Source organism: Ambystoma mexicanum, chromosome 2q (assembly GCF_040938575.1).
Source record: "Ambystoma mexicanum isolate Mex_15411 chromosome 2q, UKY_AmexF1_1, whole genome shotgun sequence".
Taxonomy (NCBI): domain Eukaryota; kingdom Metazoa; phylum Chordata; class Amphibia; order Caudata; family Ambystomatidae; genus Ambystoma; species Ambystoma mexicanum.
The window spans coordinates 480306599-480330037 of NC_090924.1; the positions used below are offsets into that span (position 1 = coordinate 480306599).

The 23439-nt window shown below is 45.7% G+C and overlaps 1 protein-coding gene across 1 annotated transcript in view; it reads right to left on the reverse strand.

The window, feature by feature from the left end:
• The window catches only part of AMZ1 (archaelysin family metallopeptidase 1), a 486560-nt gene extending 464159 nt beyond the window's left edge, over positions 1-22401 (reverse strand). The window contains exon 1 of the mRNA XM_069647593.1: positions 22360-22401. The gene's annotated coding sequence lies outside the window, so the exon portion shown is untranslated. The remainder of the gene's footprint in view (positions 1-22359) is intronic.
• Positions 22402-23439: the final 1038 nt, after the last annotated feature.

The following is a 23439-nucleotide window of genomic DNA, read 5'->3' on the forward strand; positions in this document are numbered from 1 at the left end:
GGCAGCGCCGAGAAAGGGGCCAGATGTGGGGGACCCTGAGATCCAGGGATGGAGCTGGGGAACAGTTGGGAGGGGAATGGGCGGGTGGGGAGTTGGGAGTTCAGTTGGGGTTGGGAAAGGGGGAGGGAGGGAGGTGGGGGAAAGCGGAATTGGGCGGGAGGGGGGAGGTGAGGGAGTTGGGGAGTTTGAAGTGATAGTGGTTAGGGAACAAGCATGCACCCGCGCGCTTCTGCGCATAACCCAGATTACGCATTCTCGGGCTAATGATCATGGAGCGAGTGATGGGGGAAAAGGACCGGAAGGGCGATGGGTGACCTCAGAATAATAACCTGGAACGTCAGGGGCCTCAACTCCTACTTGAAGGGAAATAAAGTGATGATGTACTTGAGGAGGCAAAAAATAGACATAGCCCTGCTGCAAGAGACTCACCTCACTAAGGAGAAACAGGAGGTAATTAAAAAAAGGTGGACGGGCACTACTATAGGTGCAACATATTCAGCATATGCTAGGGGGGTGATCATTTGGGTGGCACCACAGGTGCCTTTCCAGATATTACAGACCATGCTGGAACCAGATGAAAGGATGGTAGCGCTCCAAGGGCAGTTGGAGAATAGGGAACTAAGTATTATAAACACATATGCCCCCAACCAAGATACAGTGACCTACTATAAATCGTTATACAGAAAAATCAGCCACCTCATGGGCGGGGCGATCATATGAGGGGGACTTCAATTGTACGCTAGACCCCAAATTAGACAGATCGGATATGAAATTAGATAAACCTGCCCCCGCAGCAAGAGCGTTACGGGCCCTGCTGAGAGACTTTGGGCTTGACGATATCTGGAGGAGGCAGCACCCGACAGCAAGACACTACTCACACTATGCGGCCCCACATAACTTGTATACGAGGTTGGATTACATGTTCACCACACCCGGAATAGCGGGAGAAATAGCGAGCTCAGAATACAAAGCTAGGATATTATCAGACCACTCCCCTTTGGTCCTGGAGTGGCGACACCAGCCTCCAAGAGCCAGAATTCCAACATGGAGACTTAGAGCGGTAATCATTCCCCTCCTTAAACCAGACAAGCCCAGTGCAGATTGTGGGTCATATAGACCGCTATCCATGCTGGACCAAGATAGCAAAATCCTTACAGCAGTACTCGCAAACAGACTCAAGCTGGTGATAAACAAACTAATACACACCGACCAAATTGGGTACGTTCCGGGCAGGTGCATATCTGATAACCATAGGAGGCTCCACCACATCATACAGCAGACAGAGGGCAAACCAAATGAAATAGCAGTAGTCTCTGATGGCAGCTTTAAAGGAATATGGGATGGGATCTGGGTACCTGCATTGGGTGAAAATGCTGTATAGCTCCCCCACAGCTAGAGTAAAAACGGGAGCAATCATCTCAGAGAGATGGCAACTAAGCAGAGGCACGAGACAAGGGTTCCCATGGTCTCCGATGCTGTACATCCTCGCACTTGAGCCACTAGCATTCTATCTAAGACAGCAATACAGTGAGGTAGGGGTGCGCACCAAAGGGGGACTGCACCTGATATCATTATATGCAGACGATATGCTCCTGTATCTGCCTTAGCCGGAGGAGAACCTACAATACATCCCAGAAGTGATGGAGCGCTATGCGGCTCTACCAGGAATAACGGTCAACCCCAAGAAATCAAACATGTCCCCCTGGGTAGATACCGAGGCATACCACAGACAAACCTGCCCACTTTGCAGATAGCTTGGCAGACCAAAACGTTCAGATACCTGGGTATCAACATTTACCATACGGTGGCGGCAGAGCACAAGCACAATACGGAGAAAGCAGTGGAGGGTGTTAAGAACAGCATGGAGTTCTGGGCAAGACTCCCCCTGGCCATGGTAGGGAGGGTGGCCCTGTTGAAAATGGTGGTCCTGCGTAGACTATTGCATTTCTTCACAAACATCCCATACATGGTGCTCAGGTGCTTTTTCACTAAAATACACAGCATGTGCAGAGGTTTCTTGTGGCACAACACAAGAAACAGGGTGGCCCTGTGGAAACTACAGAATACGTACGACAGAGGGGGGATATATCTACCGAACCTTGAGATATACCACCTAGAGGTGCAATTACAATATGTAGCCAGGTGGCTGGCGGAGGACAAGACAGCAGAATCCAGGCTGCTGAAGGATGAGAGTGCCCCATACTTCCTACGAGAACTAATATGGCTACCCAAGTCAGAGATGCGGGGTAGGCCGAGATTGGTAACACTGTGCTGGGAGGTCTGGCACAAGGCGTGCCGGACCATAGGAGGCCCGACCCCGTGCTCCCCGCAGGCGCCACTCATGGCGCTATGTGGAGCAGATGACCAGCTAAGAAAAGCGATCCGGAAATATTGGGAGTAAGTGGGCCTAGCTACCCTAGGGGATATCTGGCAGGAGGGGGAGGCTATGGATTTCCAAACAATAATGGATGGAACTGGGGTACAGGCGGGACAGCATATCACATATAGAAGAATAGTCAAAAGGGTGAAAGAAACGTGGTCCGAAATAGCGCTAGCGGAGCCATCGGATACTGCCATTGAAACGATGTATGACATCTCGGAGGGAAGGCATGAAATATCCAGAATATACGAATTAACAATGTTAAGAGTGGGAAAGGAGCCACTCAAATTACGGCGGGATTGGGAGGAGGAGGCGGGAGAGGCCATGCAAAATGGGCAATGGGAGAGGGCCCAAAGATATCACAAGAAGGTGTCCAGAAATGCTAGGCTGCAACAGATCCAACTATATGTTACCCACAGAGCATACATGACCCCCCCAAATGATAGCAAAATTTGGAAACGCAGAGGCACAAAAATGCCATAAGTGTGGAGAGGAGGGAGCAGGGATGATCCACATGTTCTGGGCATGCCCGGAGGTTGGGAAGTTCTGGGGGGAAATTAAACACAAGCTATCTGATAAGGGAATTAAACTGGACGTGGAATCCATATGGGCATGAATGCTGGGGAGGCTTCACCAGGCCACGCAACTTGAGACACATATGTAAACTAAAGACTTAGCATACATCCTGGGCAAGAGGAGGATTGCCATGAGCTGGAAAGCCGCTCATAGACCCAGACTAGAGATGTGGTGGAAGGACCTCTTAAAGTGGGCAGATGCGGAGACAGTGGCATGGTACGAGGCGGCAAACAGGGGGGAGGGGGAAGAAGTAGGATCACTGATGGAATGGAGACAAATGATAGCCTCGTTGCATGGGTACACCCAAAGTGACCCCAGCGATGATGACCTGCCCAAGAACCAGGAAGAGAATTAACCCTGAGTAACGGAAGTCAGAGGTACAGGCGGTAGAGCTCGAGTTAACGGGGAAGGGAGGGGTGAAGACATTAAGGAGAAAACATGTAAGGAATACTATGACACTTGTAACTGAAAATGTCGGGAGTGTAAATTATGATTTGTTTGTTATAAAATCAAAACATTATGGTAGACTTTTGCAGCTGGGCTTTGCAGATCAGTGTCCCATGTCTCTAGGGCCCAAATTCAAAGAGCTTTCCATCAGGCTTACGCCAGGATCGACAGAAAGCACACCTTCCAATTCTATTCTCATTCACACCCTCACACATCAAGTGTTGACCCTCTGCAGTGGGCCCACACTGGTAATCTTGCACCTGAACATTCTGCTTTTTGGCAATTCTGCCTGCTGGCCCTCCTCCTATCCTCAGCCCCAGCTATTATTTAAGACATAGACACCAACCGCTGCGATATACCATTGGCCTTTCCAATATAGCATCCTGTCACTCCAACTTCCCTTAAAATCAGCATGTTGTTTCTCATCTCTCTTCTTGGGTAGTTGGGCATCCATCTTCTCCAAGGTTTCACAGATCAGGAAGCAAGCCGGTTGCAAATGGAACTAGAAACTGCTCAGATACTAAAGAGATGGGAAGAGATGCATGGCAGTCAGTGAATTTGGGGTCCATGAAAGTCCACAGCAAGTCATGATATAAATAAAGAGCTTTGTATAGTAATATGAAAATATAATGGGAAGGATTCAAGGTTCAGAACCGTCCAGTCACGCTGGAAATTATTGCCAAATATCCATCTGAGTGTCACGCCCTCTCACACGTCCTTTCCCTCTTCACATCTCTCCTCCTCAGGCGCCTCTCGCCGTAGTATTTCCCGTTCACACCACCAGCAGGGAAAACACGGCAGGCGGAATACCATGTTGGGCGGATCTGCCTCGTTTCGCCCTTTTCCGCGTTGGCGTCTGCCATGGCGCCTCTTGCACAGCCGGCAACGTCAGAATACCAGGAAGTGCCGGCGGCTCCAATCACTGGCCACGTTGCGCTCCATGCAACGTACGCGAGCAGTCACGTGATACGTCACGTGATACCGCTCGCCCCTTCAAAAGAGGCCGGCAAACAAGACTCTTTGCTTCACAGCTACTTCAACTTCTACGGAGGACTGTCACGCATTACCCTTGCTCTTGTTTGCTTCGACCTTGGAACTCTTTTCGGATTTGCTATTGGATTACCCTTGGATATTGGCGTGCTCTCTGATTTTCTGGACATCCGACCCCTGGTATACTCTGGACTTACTCTTGGATTGCCCTTCTGTTTTGCAACCTTCGGATTGCTTCAAGCCTTGCTACAGATCTTGCCACACTCCACGAGGTACTGGGAAGGAGTGCCTATTACACCATTCCAGCTTGCCGTGGATTTCCCTGCGTAGGTTTTCTACCTACATTCCATCTCTATTAGGTAAGCTGGTGTCACTGCATCTTGTTTAACTCTTCCTATCAATTGCCCATTGCCATTATAGAGTGTATTCCTGATTATAACCTTTTGCCTTATAGCGCTCAGGGGTCCTTCCGGCGTTCTCAATACCAGGCTGACGACAACACTCCTTCCTGTGGCCTCAAAGATTGCTCGGGCAGTGTTTATATTCTGCTCGAGCGGTACTTGGGGACGGAGGCATTTCATAACTGCACGACCATCAAGTCGGACCCATCAAGTTAGAACAGACTGTGAAGCCTTATGGTCGTCTAGTTATGGATGTTTCAGCCGGGGACCCTGTGACTGCTTTAATGCAAGCAGTGACATCGCTTAGGACAGATATGGCAGTTGCTACCACTGCCCTCCGCACTGATTTAGCCTCTGCCACCACTGCACTGAACCATCGTCTTGATGCCATGCAAAGCACCCGACATCCCTTACCTGCTGACGCTGAGTTCGGCGATGCTGCCTCATCTCATAACACCCCCATCACTCCACTTACTCTGCCAGTCCCGTCTGTGGTGGTTCAGACTCCATTTCCCCTAGCAGCCCCTGAGAGGTACCAGGGAGATCCGTTGAAATATCGCACTTTTATAAATCAGTGCAAACTACATTTCTTATGCCGACCTCAAGCTTTCTCTGACCCAGTCTCTAAAGCGGCTTTTCTACTCTCCCATTTGTCGGGTGTAGCAGCCACATGGGCCAATCCGTTTTTGGAGAGTAATCATCCCGCTCTGTACGATTTCGAATTATTGACTCAAGAAATGGCTAAGGTTTTTGACACTAGATATAAAGCCCAATCCAGAGACATGGAGCTCTTAGATCTCACTCAAGGTCGATCTACTCTCATTGAGTATATTACCAAGTTTAATCAACTCGCCACCGAGACTTCATGGCCAGAGAATAAGAAGGCAGTGATCTATTATCGGGGTCTGTGTGGTTCCATGAAGGATGCTTTGTCTGTAGTGCCCTCCCTTCCCACACTTTATCTTGATCTGGTAGATTTAACCTTGCAAATCGACTCCAGACGGGCAGAACGTAAGGGGGAAGCAGGGATATCCCAGAGCTCACCTTCAACCTCATCTAGCACCTTACCTGAACCCATGCAGATCGGCGGGGTACGCAGTCCTATCACACATGCCGAACGGGAGCGCAGGAGGGCAGACAACGCTTGCTACTACTGCGGACTCAATGGGCACTTTGTAAAGGAGTGTCCCCGTCGACCAAGAAACAAAGCTCCGGGTTTTCCGAAGACTCGCCCTTGAGATCAGGGGTTGGGGCGAGTCCTATACCTAATACCTCTGATCTTGCTTTTGGTCCCGTTCGACCTGTGGTGGTGCAAGCTTCCTTAAACCTAGCTGCAGGAGTTTCCCATGCAATACAAATAGTGATCGACTCTGGTGCTACTGGTTGCTTTATAGACATAGCGCTAGCCAATGCTCTAAACTTACCTCTGGTCCAAAAGAAACACCCCGAACCAGTTCATGCAGTAGATGGGACGTCATTAACCTCTGGACAGATCTTACACCAGACAGCCCCTCTGGAATTAGTCATACAGGAAGTCCACAGAGAGACCATGTCTTTTGACCTCATAGCTACGCCTCAGTTTGGTGTTATCCTGGGCATTCCTTGGCTAAAGAGGCATAATCCTTTGATTAACTGGGGTACAGGTCAGGTACTCTTTGAATCCGAAACATGTCAATACTACTGCCTGCTTGAGGCACCTCAGGTTTCCAGTCCCGCAGACATCCTAGGGATAGTCGCTTCATTAGACATAGAAGACAGGTCCGATTCCCCAGACTCACACATGATAGGGGCGGTCACAAATAACATACCTCCTGAGTATTATGAATTTCGGGCAGTGTTTGACAAAGGCTCTGCAGAAGGCCTTCCTCCACATCGATCTTACGACTGCCCCATTGATTTAATCCCAGACGTCTCTATCCCAAAGGGGCGGATATACTCCTTAACCCAAACAGAGGAGCGAGTCCTTCAGGATTACATACAGCAGGCTCTGCGTCTAGGTCATATTCGCCCATCAACCTCTCCAGCTGCAAGTCCCATCTTCTTTGTGCCAAAGAAGGAAGGGGATCTCCGTCCCTGCATTGATTACAGGCGTTTGAACGCCATCACGGTAAAAAACCGCTATCCTATTCCCCTTATTACCCCGTTGTTGGACAAACTTACTCATGCCACAATTTACACCAAATTGGATCTACGGGGTGCATACAACCTCATACGCATACGAGAGGGAGACGAATGGAAGACGGCTTTCTGCTCACGACAAGGGCTGTTTGAGTATGCAGTTATGCCGTTTGGTCTCTGTAATGCTCCTGCTACGTTCCAGCGCTTCATGGATGACATATTTGGCGATATCCTGAACACATACGTAGTAGTGTATTTAGATGACATATTGGTCTTCTCTTCCTCTCTCGATGAACACATCAAACATGTCAAGGAAGTGTTGTTACGTCTGCAAGCCAATGCACTATTTGCTAAACCTGAAAAGTGTATATTCCATACCAGCCAGGTTGAGTTCTTGGGGTTCCATATCTCTCCTGGAGGCCTCTCCATGAATCAGTCCAAAGTCCGGGCAATAAACGATTGGCCGATTCCGACCACACTCAAGCAATTACAGTCGTTTTTGGGTTTTGCCAACTTTTACCGACGGTTCATAGCTGGGTTTTCTTCTATTGTAGCACCGCTCACTGCGCTCACTAGTCCTTCAGTTCCCTATGTCTGGTCCGAAAAACAACAAAATGCTTTCGATTCTCTGAAAACTATGTTCACTACTGCTCCGGTGTTACAACACCCTGACCCTGAACTCCCGTTTGTCCTTGAGGCAGATGCATCCTCTTATGCACTTGGAGCTGTACTGTCCCAGCCATGTCCTGCCACTGGTCGGCTACATCCGGTAGCATTTCACTCTCGCAAGTTCACAACAAGTGAATTACACTACACAGTCACAGAAAAAGAACTATTGGCCATTAAGGACGCTTTGCAGACCTGGAGACATCACCTTCTAGGTGCAAAACACCAGACGGTGGTGTTCTCAGACCATAAGAATCTCCAAGACCTTGCATCCTTGAAATGTACCAATAGTCGACAAGTACGTTGGCACCTTTTCTTTGCCGCGTTCGACTTCGTGGTCAAACATAGACCTGGTGTAGGGCATGGGAAAGCAGACGCCCTGTCTCGTTCTCCTGGGGGGGAAGTTCTACCATCCTTCCCTGAAACCTTGTTGAGTGAGTCTCACGTAGTTTGTGTTTGCACACCATCACCTTCATTGCAGTCCACCATACGACAATGGGTCTCCCGATATCCACAGTCACTAGCAGAATGGGATCCCGTTATGCAGGATGGGCTGCCCTTTGTACATGGGAAGCTTTTTCTTCCCACGAGTGAAACCAGGAATTTGGCGTTGGAATGGTCTCATGATGCTGCCATCAATGGTCACCCCGGGCAGCATCGTACCCTAGAATTACTCAAACGATGGTGTTGGTGGCCGGCTATGAAACGAGACGTACAGAATTATGTCAATACCTGTCCAGTCTGTGCTCAGGGCAAGTCACGTAGGGGCCGGCCTTTGGGTCTTCTTCTTCCTCTCCCGGTTCCTCCACGTCCCTGGCACACGGTCTCAATGGACTTAATTACTGATTTGCCACGCACACAGGGTTTCGATACTATATGGGTTGTTGTCGACTCCTATACCAAAATGGCTCGTTTTGTACCATGTAAGGGAGTACCCTCAGCCCCGGTTTTGGCCAGGCACTTCTTTAAGTCTGTCTTCTGTCTCTTTGGCCTGCCTCATGTTTTGGTGTCCGATCGAGGCACACAGTTCACCTCTCGTTTCTGGCGGGCCCTCACCTCTCTGTTGGGAATTGATGCTCATTATTCCTCTGCTTACCATCCAGAGAGTGACGGGCAGACTGAGAGGGTTAACCAGTCATTGGAGCAATACCTACGTTGCCTAACGTTACAATATCAGGACACTTGGCTTAATTTATTGCATCTTGCCGAATTTGCTTATAACAACTCTTTGCATTCTGCTACTGGTTTTTCACCATTCTTCGCTCTCTATGGCCAACATCCTCGTACTCTTCCTCTGCCAGATCACTCCTCTTCTGATACCCCCGCTGCCTCGGCCTGCGCTAGGGATTTAGTGTCAGTACATGCCCAGACTTTGATCCATTTGCGTGAGGCCCAATCTTCCATGAAATCCACAGCTGACAGGAAGAGGGCAGAGGCTCCTGCATACAAGGTGGGGGACAGGGTTTGGCTCTCCACTCGGCATTTACACATTCCTGGTTGTCGCAAGCTTCTCCCTCGCTTTGTGGGTCCTTACAAGGTGGCCAAGGTTCTGAATCCGGTGGCTATGCGTCTGGCGGTACCTCCTGCTTGGCGAATCCACCCAGTTTTCAATGTCTCAATGCTTAAGCCCTGCCATGGTCCTACCCGATTAGCTGCCCCTCCTGCTCCGGTCTCTGTCTCTTCTCCTGATGTTTTTGAGGTCCAGGGAATACTGGGTTCCCGTGTACACAGGGGTGGGCTGCAGTATCTGGTGGATTGGCGGGGTTATGGCCCTGAAGATCGCTCCTGGGTTGCTGCTCGAGATGTTCACGCTTCTCGCCTGGTGGCCAAGTTTCATCGGGAGCATCCTTCCAGCCCACGCGGTCGTGGGCCTTTGAGGGGGGGCTCTGTCACGCCCTCTCACACGTCCTTTCCCTCTTCACATCTCTCCTCCTCAGGCGCCTCTCGCCGTAGTATTTCCCGTTCACACCACCAGCAGGGAAAACACGGCAGGCGGAATACCATGTTGGGCGGATCTGCCTCGTTTCGCCCTTTTCCGCGTTGGCGTCTGCCATGGCGCCTCTTGCACAGCCGGCAACGTCAGAATACCAGGAAGTGCCGGCGGCTCCAATCACTGGCCACGTTGCGCTCCATGCAACGTACGCGAGCAGTCACGTGATACGTCACGTGATACCGCTCGCCCCTTCAAAAGAGGCCGGCAAACAAGACTCTTTGCTTCACAGCTACTTCAACTTCTACGGAGGACTGTCACGCATTACCCTTGCTCTTGTTTGCTTCGACCTTGGAACTCTTTTCGGATTTGCTATTGGATTACCCTTGGATATTGGCGTGCTCTCTGATTTTCTGGACATCCGACCCCTGGTATACTCTGGACTTACTCTTGGATTGCCCTTCTGTTTTGCAACCTTCGGATTGCTTCAAGCCTTGCTACAGATCTTGCCACACTCCACGAGGTACTGGGAAGGAGTGCCTATTACACCATTCCAGCTTGCCGTGGATTTCCCTGCGTAGGTTTTCTACCTACATTCCATCTCTATTAGGTAAGCTGGTGTCACTGCATCTTGTTTAACTCTTCCTATCAATTGCCCATTGCCATTATAGAGTGTATTCCTGATTATAACCTTTTGCCTTATAGCGCTCAGGGGTCCTTCCGGCGTTCTCAATACCAGGCTGACGACAACACTCCTTCCTGTGGCCTCAAAGATTGCTCGGGCAGTGTTTATATTCTGCTCGAGCGGTACTTGGGGACGGAGGCATTTCATAACTGCACGACCATCAAGTCGGACCCATCAAGTTAGAACACTGAGTCACCATGCTCCTAGAAATGAAATTAGGCATTATATAAGCCCCATAATGGAGGTTCTGAACATTGGATCCTTCCCATTTTATTTTCGTTTTGATATACAAAGCTCTTTATTTATATCATGACTTGCTGTATACCATTGCCAGATTCTAAATTTATTTCCTCCATTCTCTTTTCACCTTTTCTCCCTCAGAGATATTGGCAGTGTCTTGATACACTAGTGGGCACTCCAAATGTTGGCTTTAGGGTAAGCACTAGTGGTTTTGTCCTGGTGCAAACAGTTCATTAAAAACATTATCCTTATGGGCAGACCTTTAATCAGGCCTTCATATTTTAGATAGTACCGTCCAACTTTATGCCTATACGGGCTGAAATACATGAGCCGACTCAATGTGTTCCTTACTGAGATGACAGCCGCAGTAATAACCCAATTTATTACACTTGTAAAGTCCTTGGTTTTCACTAGGAGTTGGTCATTGTTGTCAATGTGTAAAATTATGAATGTTCATCAATATGGGCGGTATCTAATTTTTACGCATGACTTTGTGATTATTTACAGGCAAGCCAGCAGGTTGATAAAATACAGAGGACATTCATTGTTATGTAGAAAGAAACAAGGAGTGTTAAAGAGGAGTAACCATGGGAATTGTGCCAGGTAGTTAAAAACTCTTTATCATATGTATGTGGGGAGTTATTAAATTAATGAATTTGCGCACAAGTACTATTAGTTTAGAAAATGGTTTCCCACTATTTGTGTCCCTTTTTCGAATACTACATAAGATGAAATATTTGGTGCAAGATTGCATTTTTGTTGGAATGTCAACTTGGATAAAAATGTGTCCTTAGATTTCTCTAGGTGATGATTGTGAATTGAGGTGATCACACAGTTAATAACTTTAACCCCTGAGTAATGTCCAGCAGTTGTGAGCACCTAATAGACATGTATGGTATGTGGGTACAGATAACCATGAACACATATATCTGTACATATTCCAGGATTAGGAGTATTAAGACTCAGCGTTCTGAGACATATAGCTCTAAGCATGAGGTATTATGTATGAAGATGAAGCATGTGATTTTCTATAAATCATTGTATGTGTGTGAATGGCCATATGAATGTAATTGTGGAATTTTGTATTGGATTTTGTAAAAAGCTTTTAGATTTTAATCATTTCGAAATCTATATATATAAAAATGTGTAGGCATGTTTCCATACTCAGCTGATGCAATTTATCAGTGTTAGGTTGCTCTGTGCTGTCCAAATGGCAATGTGCACCTGTGTGCTCTTCCACTTCAACAATAGCTATCATTTTAACAAACAGAATGAGCATGGTTCTACGCGGTCACCTTCCACTTTTGTAAACATTTGGAAAAATTTCAAGTTACTTCTTTCCACACCCACTTCTCTTTACACAGGGCACAGCATTTCCAGTGTCAATGAACAGTCAATTACTGGCTCAACATTTTAGTCTCTAAAGAGCGAAATGCTGTAGGACGAATGCCTACTCATGAGCTGGGTGAAGTAATTATGCTACTATGCAATCTGATGCCATCACAGGGACTTTGCAATGGAACACGGTTGACAATTACACGTCTACAAAGACACCTCTTAGAGGCCCATGTAATCGATGGAACTTAGATACAGTTCTTATATCGTGCATGCCTCTCATTACATCTGATACAAATATGCCTTCCAAATTCAAAAGAAGACAGTTACCTATACATGTAGCCTTTTCAATGACAATTAATAAGTCACAGGGACCTACGCACCCTTCCTAGAAGCGAACAGTGGTGAGTCCAATATTTAACAAGGGGGCAGAAGAGACCCTATGAATTACCGACCGATATTGACCTTTAAGATATGCTAGAACGGTGTATGTTACACCGTGAGCGGTTACTAAAGACCTATTTTTTTAATGAATGTTTATACATTTTGATTTATACTATAATGAATATGAGGGTACAAACGCTGAACATAGATGTCAGGATATTGTTGAAACCTTTCTTTTGATATGTTGATGTACAGCCCAGGCCCCGGCAGAGCTTCTAAAGTGAGGTTCCCCGCCCCTACAACAGCTTAGCATCAGGCTTTGGGATCTAGACCCAGCAAAGGTCCAGGAGAGTGTCCCATCCGTTCCTTAAGCATTCTGTGATCTCCCTCAAACAAACCTTGGCAGCCTTGTGCTGCCTGAATTATTGTCTGCCATGGGCAGGGGTCTGCAGCCTGTGACTCTCCAAATGTTTTGGACTATGTCTCCCATAAATCCACCACTGAATAGACTGACTAGGGCTAGTGGAAGCTGCAGTCTAAAACATCTGGATGACAAGTGTTTACACAGCCCTGGCCTTGTGAAATGAGTGGTAGTTCTCTCTCACAGTCTCAGTCTAAGCTCCACAAGTACATATATTTATTAGGGTGAGGGCCAACAAAAGAGAAAGTGTGTCTGTAGTCACAGTGCAGGGAGAAGACTGAGTGTCTGGTACCTCTCTGCTCTACTCCCCTTCACACTGTTCTTCATAACTAAGCCCTATGCAAAAACACAGTCAGAGGTGACGTCTTTCTACCATCTCAACCCCTTATTTCTCTCTTCTCCTCTTCCCCGCATTGTCTCTCACTCATTTCCCATGTACCCCTTTTTCCTCTTCCCCACATTTTAATGTGGCCCCAGTTACTGTGGTAAGCGTTCTTCAAAAATCCTACAGGCCTGCCTATGCGCCATGAGTGGGGGAAAAGGGTATGTACCTCAAACCAATTCTTTGGAGGCTGCAGTGGTACTTTAGTGCTACAAACATAATCCCCCTGCTATGCTATATCCTCATATGTGCCTTATCATGTAACTAAGTTCCTATGTAACCTTATCCTCCAGCTATCTGTTGCGCCGTGTTACCCCTGGGTTTTGCGCGCCATACTAAATAAACAAACAAACAAATAAACAAACACTTCCCTTGTCCCCCAAATCCTGCAGCGCAGTTTGCCCCTAAAAACGTACTTTAGTGGTTCTCTTGTAATATTAAGCAGGGCTCGCTAAATCTACTTGCCCACTCACATTGGCAAGCAGATTTTATGAAGGGCGAGCACCATTGGCATGGTACTCGACCTTGTTGGCGAGTATGAGATGTTTGAAACCTTTATTTGACATTTACTGCAAACAAGCTTTGTTTACAGTAAACGGCAAATAAAAGATTCACTGTCCATGGCTGGCCTTTATGAAGTCTGTTTATGTTGACATGCTCCATTTTACAGAAAGCACTGGTCAGTATGTTGTCACTCATGACCACGGGGTAAGTGCACATCGAGTATGTTAACCAAGGAACTCGCCCTGCAGGTCTAGTGGGATTTTTAAGAATGTGCAAGGCCTGTTGTGTTTTTCTGCCAAAATATGCAGAGATTGGGAAGCATTGGGTTCAAGTAGGTAAAGTGCGTTAAGGGCAAGGTTAGGGATGGTGCACAATACAAATGAGTGGCAAGGGCAGAGGAGATCCTCTATTTAAGTAATGGGTTTTCATTTGAAAAGAAATACAATTACAGTTTGACGTTCTTAAAACAAATGTCATACTATTATCAATTAATCAATATTAGCAAAATAAGATATTTGCTAGTCAAACATTTCTACACAGTTGTTTTCACTTCTGGGTTAATTTATGCTGAAAGGTGCACAAACCCTACAAAACTGTGCACTGTATGGAAAGAAAATACAGATCTGAAAGTCCAGCAAAATTATTTCTTTATTTGTGTAAGGTTTAAAAGAAACTTTGGGGGTAGAGAGGAGGGCCTCTCGGGGGTACCCATCCAGAGGGAACAGCAGGAGGGCCATACCTATAGCATCCTAAAGAATGACTGGGGTAGCAACCAAGGCCCGAAGGGGGTAAAAAACGGGGGCGGGACAAACGAAGAAAAGTATATGAAACAGAACACAAAAAAGGAGGAAATAAAGGGTTTAGACTCTCCCTTATAAGCATCCTGGGATTCAATACTCCTGTATGTCTAAACCGCCTAAATGTTCTTGCCATCTTCACGGAGGTGCCGGAGGTGCCGAGGCTATTAGCAATAACCTCGAGGGAGATGGCATTTCCTGACAGGCAAAACAACAGCAAATGCACATTATCCTTCAAATCGAAACTGGTAAAGGACCTAGTACAAATGGAAGGCGGAAGCTTGCACAGGCTAGGGTTCCGGGTGGAGGAAATGGAGACTCAGCCAGTAAAGGAGGGGGCAGGAGCTCTAACACACTTGAAAGTTGTGTTTAATTCAATGGAAGGAGTGGTCAGAGAGGTTAGAGATTGGGGAGGGGAAAGAAAAAAGGAAGTTGGTGGCACACTGGTCGGGAGTGATGTTAGCCCTTCATGGGACATAAATCAGGATGTCCAGCGAGTTTCAGGTCGATTATCTACTTGTCTGGGGCTATTCCTGATATTGGAGCCACAAATATCAGGAATAGCCCCAGACGAGTAGATAATCGACCTGAAACTCGCCGGACATCCTGATTTATGACTCCCCCTAAAAAAGATGGGACTCACTCACTAAAACTTCTAAACTGGATTCTGATAAATAATGAAAAAGACCAGAACAGAAGAAAAAATACGGGAGAACTGAACTCTTAAGAAAAACTGGAAACAACTGGATACTACTTCTTAAGACGAATAAACACAAATATCCGATAGAAATACGTCTATATGTACTCTCTTTTAATACCCTATGGATAGAGAAACCTAATAAAAAAAATGTCATCTATTAAGCAGTTTTTAAAGAAATCCTAAGTACCGCAAAAGAGGGCGAACCAAAACTAAGAATTAAATATCTTATTAAATATCCCCCATAGAATTGATCAACCTGAGTCCTCAAATGTGTGAATATATAAGGGTATACTCAGGTACGAGACCCTTCCGTTGGTCCTCTCGTGTCAAATAGCCCTTCATGGGAAGCAGGAAACCAAGGGGAGGAAGAGACTCTATGTATTTTTAGCAAAAGGATTGGTCTGAGCATGACCTCATGGAACACCAGAGGAAATTCACACTTATTGACCAATCGGTTAGCTACAGAACAACTGCAACAAAGTAGTTGTATATTGCTGCAGGAAACCTGGTTGACATCGGCTTTGAAAATATATGGTTATACTGTGTTCTACCAAAGTGCAAGATCGAGTGAGGGGGAGTGCAAAGCAGGGGGTTTGATAGTGGGAATAAAATCAGGACACGGTTTGGTGGTTAAAGAAGTGTTTAACCTCCCGTTTGGTGCAATGGCAATTGAAGTGAGGGGCAGGGAGAAAAGAAAGCCAGCCCTAAGGATTCATGTTTATTGGCACAGGGAAATTGCTGTACAGCACACATTCTTAAAGTTGCTGAAAGGGGTTATTATGGCCTTGCAAAATACAAACCCAGGAGGAAACATCATCTTAGCTGGGGCCCTTGACGTAAATTGCCAAGAGGTTGAGTTTGAGGGGGAAGAGTGGGACGTGGCCCCGGTTATGACCAACAGAGACCATAAAAGTGAAGCGGGTAGGGAATGGATGGTCGCTTTGGCCTCCCTGGGTCTAAGTAAATTGAATGGTAATGTAAGGGGGACTTAGCAACGCAGTCCACATGGTATAGGGGTAACAGCAAGTCAACCCTGGGTTATGTTTTCGTGCATGCTCAGCTACTACTTTTGTGTGAGGGTTTGGACATGCAGAACATTTTTGGAGTGATCATTCTATACTACGGGCAGTGTTTGATGTTTCATTGGGTAACGATGAGCCAAGTAAATGTGGAAATGTAATGACAAATGTGGCTTGAACTAGAATATGGTGGTACCCTTCACTGATGTCTAAGATAAACAATAACGTGACAGATCTGATAAAAAACAACGTATGATTGGAAATTGAACGTTTTTAATGTTGCAAACTTCGATTTTACTATTGCTGACCTGCTGTCCAAAGCCCACAGGGGCAAAGGAAGGGGGGGATTAGAACGAAAAAGACACATGAACACCGATATGATGAATGTGTGACCTTTAGAAAGGTGGAAATGCGATGTAGGATTACGGAACTTAAGCACACTAACAATACCACCGCATGGAAAGAGGGGAGCATTAAAACTGTGAAACAGGCTTACAGTAGATTCTGTAAGGGAAATCGGGCAAAGTTTTTCCAGAAGGATGCCAAATTAATGCTGAACATCTTGATTGGGAAAAATACTCCAGAGCTTTTTGGGCAATAGTTAATGTACAAGACGGCGCCCTACGGTTAGCACAATTGAACGCTGTCCCAGAGGCTGCCTGGCGAGTGCTTTTTTGAAATCTATATGCGCCGCAGGGATCATATGATGACTGTGAAACGGGGGAGAATGTAGGTAAAAATGGTCTGACAAACACGATCTTAAAATCAAACTCACAACAATGGGTGGTGTTGGTAACTTTTCTTTTCAAGGATGTGATAGAGACGTGGTGCATACCTGAATCCTGGAACACGGGTCTAGTGGTACCCATATCCGCGAAAGTCCAAAGAATTACAGGCAAATTACACTACTGGACATAGACAGCGGTGGTCGGTCATTTTTTCAAAAAAATAATGTCGAATGATAATTTTTTCGAAAAAATAATGTCGAAAAAAAAAAAATTCGAATTCCGGTTTTTTTATTATATATTTATTTTGGGGTTTGGGATAAAAAAAAATGGGTAAAACAAAAAAAACATTAAAAAAGGGGATTTGGGGGGAACCCCCCATTTCGAAAAAAAATGCATTAAAAAAAAAATTCACATTTTTTTTCAAAAAAATGACTTTCGACATTATTGGTTTCAAAATTATTACTATAAACCGTAGACAGCAAGATTTCTGCGGCCCTTATCCTGAAACATCTGCAGAAATGGGCCAAGTCAGTGGGAAGGACATCTAAAAAAGCTTGAATGGTCTGGTTATGCGGGCAATCCAGGAGGCGGCATGGACAGGGAAGGAAGGGTGTACGTTTGTGAGCTCTGTAGACCTCTCGGCGGCCTTTGACCAGGTGGACCGGAGGAGACTCTGGGGAAAACTCGCCGGATGGGGCTTGCCAGGGGGCTACTGAAACTCATAATGAAATAACATGAGAATTTGGGAATAAAGATTTGGTTAAATTGGGATGGGGACCTCTCGAGGAATATAGAGACAGGTGTGTGTGTTGGCCCCCTGGCTATACAATCTGTATGTGTCAGATGTGGGCGATTTTATGGCAGGTAAAGGGTTGGCTGACAATTTTTCGACAAGAACATGATTGGCCTTCAGTGCCTCATGGTGGCATTTGAGCAATATGCCCAAGAGAACGGCCTGGTGATAAATCCAGAAAAAAAATTGATTCTACAATTTTCAAACAAGAAAAGAGCATGTAGCTTTAAATGGCTGTGGGCAAAATCCCAATCTCAAGGCCCCACGGTGTTACTTATTTGGGGTTTGCATTAGCAGCAAATAAAGGTAACAGTAATTTGGCCATTGTAATAAAACAAAAGGCAAATGCACTATTAAACCAAATGTTAAGAGTAGAGGGCAAGTCTGAGAGATTTTCATTAAAGCCTGCTATTACCTTCTACGAAGGAAAGATTGCGCCTAAACTAACATATGATCTGGAACTACTGGTTACTGAATCTCTTGGACAATTAGATAAGATCAAAGTATTCTTATGGAGACGATTGTTAAAGGTACCGAACTGTGTCCCACTGATTGCTGTCCGATACCAGTTGGGCCTTTTGTCTCTAAATGTAAGAGTGCAACAGAAACTACTGATTTAACTCTTTAGCTTGATTACGGGAACCAAGGGATGGATCCCTGTATGGGGAGCTAAATGTGTACAGGGAATGGTTGATCCTGTTCAATAATACTGTAAGCCTACCGGGCAAACTGTCTGAGTATGGTAATAACCTACTGGAAGACCAAGGTTTAGATTTTGACATTTTTCAAACAAACCCCTTAATGGTAAAAAAAAAATTTTAAAAGGCCCTGTACGATGCTGACTGGATAGCCACATTAGAACCGTTTCACAGCTACACCTCACTTGCACACTTGGCACATGAACATAAATTAGGAGGGGTATAGCGGCACCCTATTCACTGCAATTCCCGGATATAGCCTACACACATTTGGTAATGAGTTTTAGATAGAACCTTGTGTCTACATGGGAAGTATTGTCCAGAAGGAAACAGCTGGCAGACTACAAAACCAGTTGCAGGTTCTGTAAAGGGGGGGAGATAGTGAAAATATCAAGTATCTGCTACTGGAATGCCAGGTGCTGTCTACAATAAGAGCTATGTATTTTGGGAAGTTGCAAAAAATTGTATGGGTAAACGAGGATGACCTTTGGAAAAGATGTTTATACCCACAATCTACTCCAACAGGGATAGCGGTGGCAAGCTTCATTAAAGCATTGAAGCTGGATGAGAATCAGATAAGAACTGTAGTTGAAGGAACATAGAGTATGGGTCTCTCTTCCCCTTTTGTATGTTTGATGCTTGTGAATTTCGAAATATGTATATGAAGAGAATGTTGTTGTTTTTTGAGAGGGTGTATCTTAAGTAAGTGGTGGCATTAAGGTTTGATTATGTTTGTGTTTTACACCTTAGTGGTTGGTACAACGATATCTCGTCTTTTAGAAGTATAGAAGTTTAGAGATGAATTGTAACGTATCATTTTGTAAAGGTTCAATGTTGTTTTTTCTTGAATCATATACAAATTTAAAAAAGAAACCTTTACAAAAATGTTTCAATATTAAAACACAATTCACAAATAGAATAAAATACAATTTCAATAGCAGTTAAAATTGTGGTTTCACAAATGGTTCGGCAAAATTAGACGCAAAACTGATGCATGAGTTCACCAGGTGGATCACAGAGTTGTAACCTGCTGCAGAATGTTTCAACATACCATAACGACTTTTAGTCACACGTCATGATCTGTGGAGACCATGCTTCAAACAGAAACACAGTGCCCCACCAGTCAAGAACAGAGAGAAGAACCTTCAACACCAGCAAAGGGTTCAGTCAGAAATCACTCAGGGCTGTCCAACTCCAGACCTCGAGGACCAGAATCCCAGCAGGTTTTCAGGATATCCCTGCATGCATTTACTATCAATGAATGCAAATTTCTCTCATGACTATTAATGAGGGGTAGCCCGAAAATCCGACAGGCCTGGAGTTGGATAACCGCTCTGTGGATTGAATGCCCATTGCAGGAAGGCATGTGTTACAATAGCTGTATTTCAAAGATTCTAACTCAGACGGAACGCGGAGGAGGCGGGGCGTGCCCAGACATTCACTCTTCTGCTCTCAATACATTTATTAACATAGAGCTGTCCAGTAGCAACACCTGCTGTGAGCACCAAGAGAATTCACTGATGGCAAGCCCCACATCTCTAGACAAAATTAAACAAAGTACAGTACTGAAACTCAATAAGACTAAACATTGGCAAATATTTCCTGCTCCTAATAAATCTATATATTATTCATAATGGTAAATACTTTGAGTTTCCCACAAATCTGTATTTTACTCTGCGCATAATGCCAAATATTTGCTGTATCTTCTACGTCTATATTTTAATCTATGTATAATGTCAACTAATTCTTGCTTCCGATAAAAATGTATCTTAAGCTTTGTATAATACCAAATACAAATATCTATCTTAAGGCTTGTATAATGCCAAATACTCGGTTTCTAACAAATCGTGTGCCATATTTCACATATAATAACAAAAACGTTACGCTGTATATAATGACAAATAGTTCCTGCTTCTAAATTACATGTATTTTATGATATGAATAATGCGAAATACCACCCGTTTCTAATAAATCGTACCTAACCCTGCATATAATTCCAGAGTTCTTCATCTCACGTTCCGTATAATGCCAAATACTTAGTTTCCAATAGATATGTATTTTTATCTATACCCAACGCCAAATACTTCCGGTTTCGTACAAATGTGTCAAATATTTGATGTTATTAGTACACATGTATCTCACAGCTGTATCTAAGATTATTGTAACTGCTCAAGAGTTATGCTGCACGTCGTTCTAGCAGTCAAGGTAGCATTATAATTCTTAAAGCAGAAGTGCACCCAATGTATTTATTCAGGAAGTTCCAGGCTGTAAGTACGATGGCATCCTACAATTATTTTATTTATTTCACACTCTTTGTATTCCTTGACAACATGCATATATGCATTAGCAGAATCATACATTCTGGTTTCAATGGGATATACAAAAGCGGGTAATTAGCTGCATATGAAAAAATGCCAGTGGTAAGGTTTCAGGATCTCAGGATGGTTACAGTAAATGCGTAGCGGAGCCACTGACATGTGACACTATCCAAAAGCCAGCCTTCGCTCTTTATAAACTGCAGACACTTGCTTATCCACCTCAGTGCCCTTTTCTACCCAGCACCTGGCTCATTCCTGAACTGCTCATACATAGCCCTCTCAGCTCTGAGGTGTCATACCTCACTCTTCAGGGCACTCAAGTATCAGTGTATAGAATTCAGTCAGGGTTCGCTCTACTCTTAGCAATTGGCGCTCACCTCAAGCAACTCTCGGTTATCTACAGCTCACTGGGCCCAGGGCAGCCTGCCCTCACCTCATTAGAACCTAAGCAATCAAGTAAAACCTTGCTGTGCCCAAACCTCAATCCACATTCACCTCCGGCCTCGCCTCTTTATTTCTGAACATTGTGTCGACACTTCTTTGACTCAAGAACAAGCTACCTCCAACCCACTAAATACTACAGCACATCCAACTAAGTTGGCCCTACTGTTCTTATCTCACTCAACCTGGACGCATTTGCCCCAAGCTCTCTCGGCTCTGTGTATGCTAGCCTCTAGCCTCTCCTGTCCTACTCACTCATGAGGTACATACCACACTAGGGCCTGAATTATTTGCCCACAATAACCACTATGCAACCCGCCCAATCCTTTCGAACTCATCAGCCCCCGAATAAACTGGGATAGCATCCATCATCTGTGTGACTATACCCACACTGAACACAGATACGGGCAATCTCTCGCGCATCCCGTAAAGGTGTAACATGGCCCACTTGAATTATTGCTACATGCCCACACTCGACATATCTCTGATGACGTATCGCGCGGTCCATTAACACAAAGGGCCTGATTCACAAAGCGTTTTTACCCAGTTTACACAGTGAAAAACGGTTTGTGAATCAGGCCCTAAACCCCCTCTAAACCCCACTCAGCCTTGATCCAGTTGAGCATACTAATAACCCGAGACCAAACACTGACTAAATTATACACTGAAATAGCTATCCACGCATTTCTCAGTTGCCTCCCACATCTTCATTCCCACATTACTCTGGTCTCCTCCACTAGAAGCGCACCCACTCTCCTTGCTCAGCCCTGAAAACCCTACTCACAGTGTTCCCAGACACCAGCCTGCAAGATACCAAGCCTTCCGCCACACATCACGTCAAACATATCAGATGCTTTTTCCAGTTCCCAACTCAACTTCTGGCACACATCACATTCTTACAGTAAGAAAATCACTTCAGGGTCGGTCACCTACGCACCCAACTCCGGCCTTGAGGCCCCAGCACCTTACTAGTAAACACTATCAGCACTACACCCCCGTCCACAAACACTGCGCAGTCCAGAGACCTCCCTCAACACCCCACGTTGACCCATCCGCGTTTGAGCCCCCAAGTCCCTAGCTCACACGTCACGTGCACGTCATGACGCCTTGCTAGATATTAGTGGCACTCTGTAGCCTGTTTCTATGTCACTGCTCGCCCATCGCCAGTTTCACTCTTATTACATCAGGCAGGCAGCTTGGTGCAGAGCAGCCCTCTGTCTGCAACCTTCCTCTGCCCCCGACAAACCCACGCTCCCTTATCGATCTTCAGACACGAAAGGCACCCATGTCCCGTTAATCACACACCCCCGCCCCCACACCTCCCTGGACCGCGATTACATTCAAAGACTGAAAGTTTCACCGGCGGGGGAAAGCACGTCTTCGCATTACAGAAGCTGGCTGCTTACCTCGGCATCAGCGAGAGGCTTCCGCGGGGCTTCCTCCTGCAGAGAGAATGTTTGCAATAAAATGTGTTTGGTAGAATAGAGGAGGCTGCGCTGTGACGTCAGATGCTCGGGTGGGGGGGGGGGAGATGATGGTAACAGGCAGGGGCATCCGGACAGATCCCACGGTCATCGGGAGGGGTTGCTCGGCGAAGTTCTTGCTAGGGGGAGATACGTGGATACATACAGTGGGAATTAAACGGCATGACGCCGCAGTGCAATAAGACTGGGAACTCTGCCTCCGGGGTCTAATGCATAAAGGTTGGCGAGTATCACAGAATGACAAGGGCTGTGAAAAGCATAGTTTTGCAGACGATAAGTGCGTGCCATTGTGATGGGATTGCATCCATATTCGACGTCGTTGTTGGAAATTGAGCTTTTAAAAATGAGTCTGAGCATTTTCAAAAACCAACGTGAGAATAATCATGTTTTTTAAAGTCCAGGAGCTTTCTCCGTGCAGAAATGTGTGAATCCCTGAACTGAGACAGACATCCGGTATCTTTTTTGTAGAACATATTAAGGTTATTGACCTGCATCGTTTAAGTTAGCGCACGCTGGGGATCATTTTGTAAGGTCTCGAAGGCGTAAAAGCGAGGTCTAAAACCGATTTAAACCTCACTATTATGCTTCTTTCGATAATAGTGGAAGGTCCAAAAACTGCGTGCGTTCTGAGCCTGAAAAGGGAGGCGTAAACACACGGCGGGTTGTGTATACGCATCTCAATTATGCCTCACATTCTGCCTCATCCAATAATGTAATGGGCTTACACCCCACTTTGCGCCCAACTTTACGCCTTCAAAGTACACCTTATTCAGAGCAGGTGCAATTTGAAGGATTAAAGTTGCCATGAAAACAGGTGTCCAGAATCACAATTAAAGCCCTCACAAAATCAAACACAAGTGAAAACCCTGCAATGAAAGGGGCGGAGTAGCACATACAACGAGGGCGGAAAAACACCTTTGCTGCAAAGTGGAGAGAGCAGGACATTTCTTTGTGCATCTGAGCATGCTGCACAAACTGTAGCACAGGCACCCATGGCACACC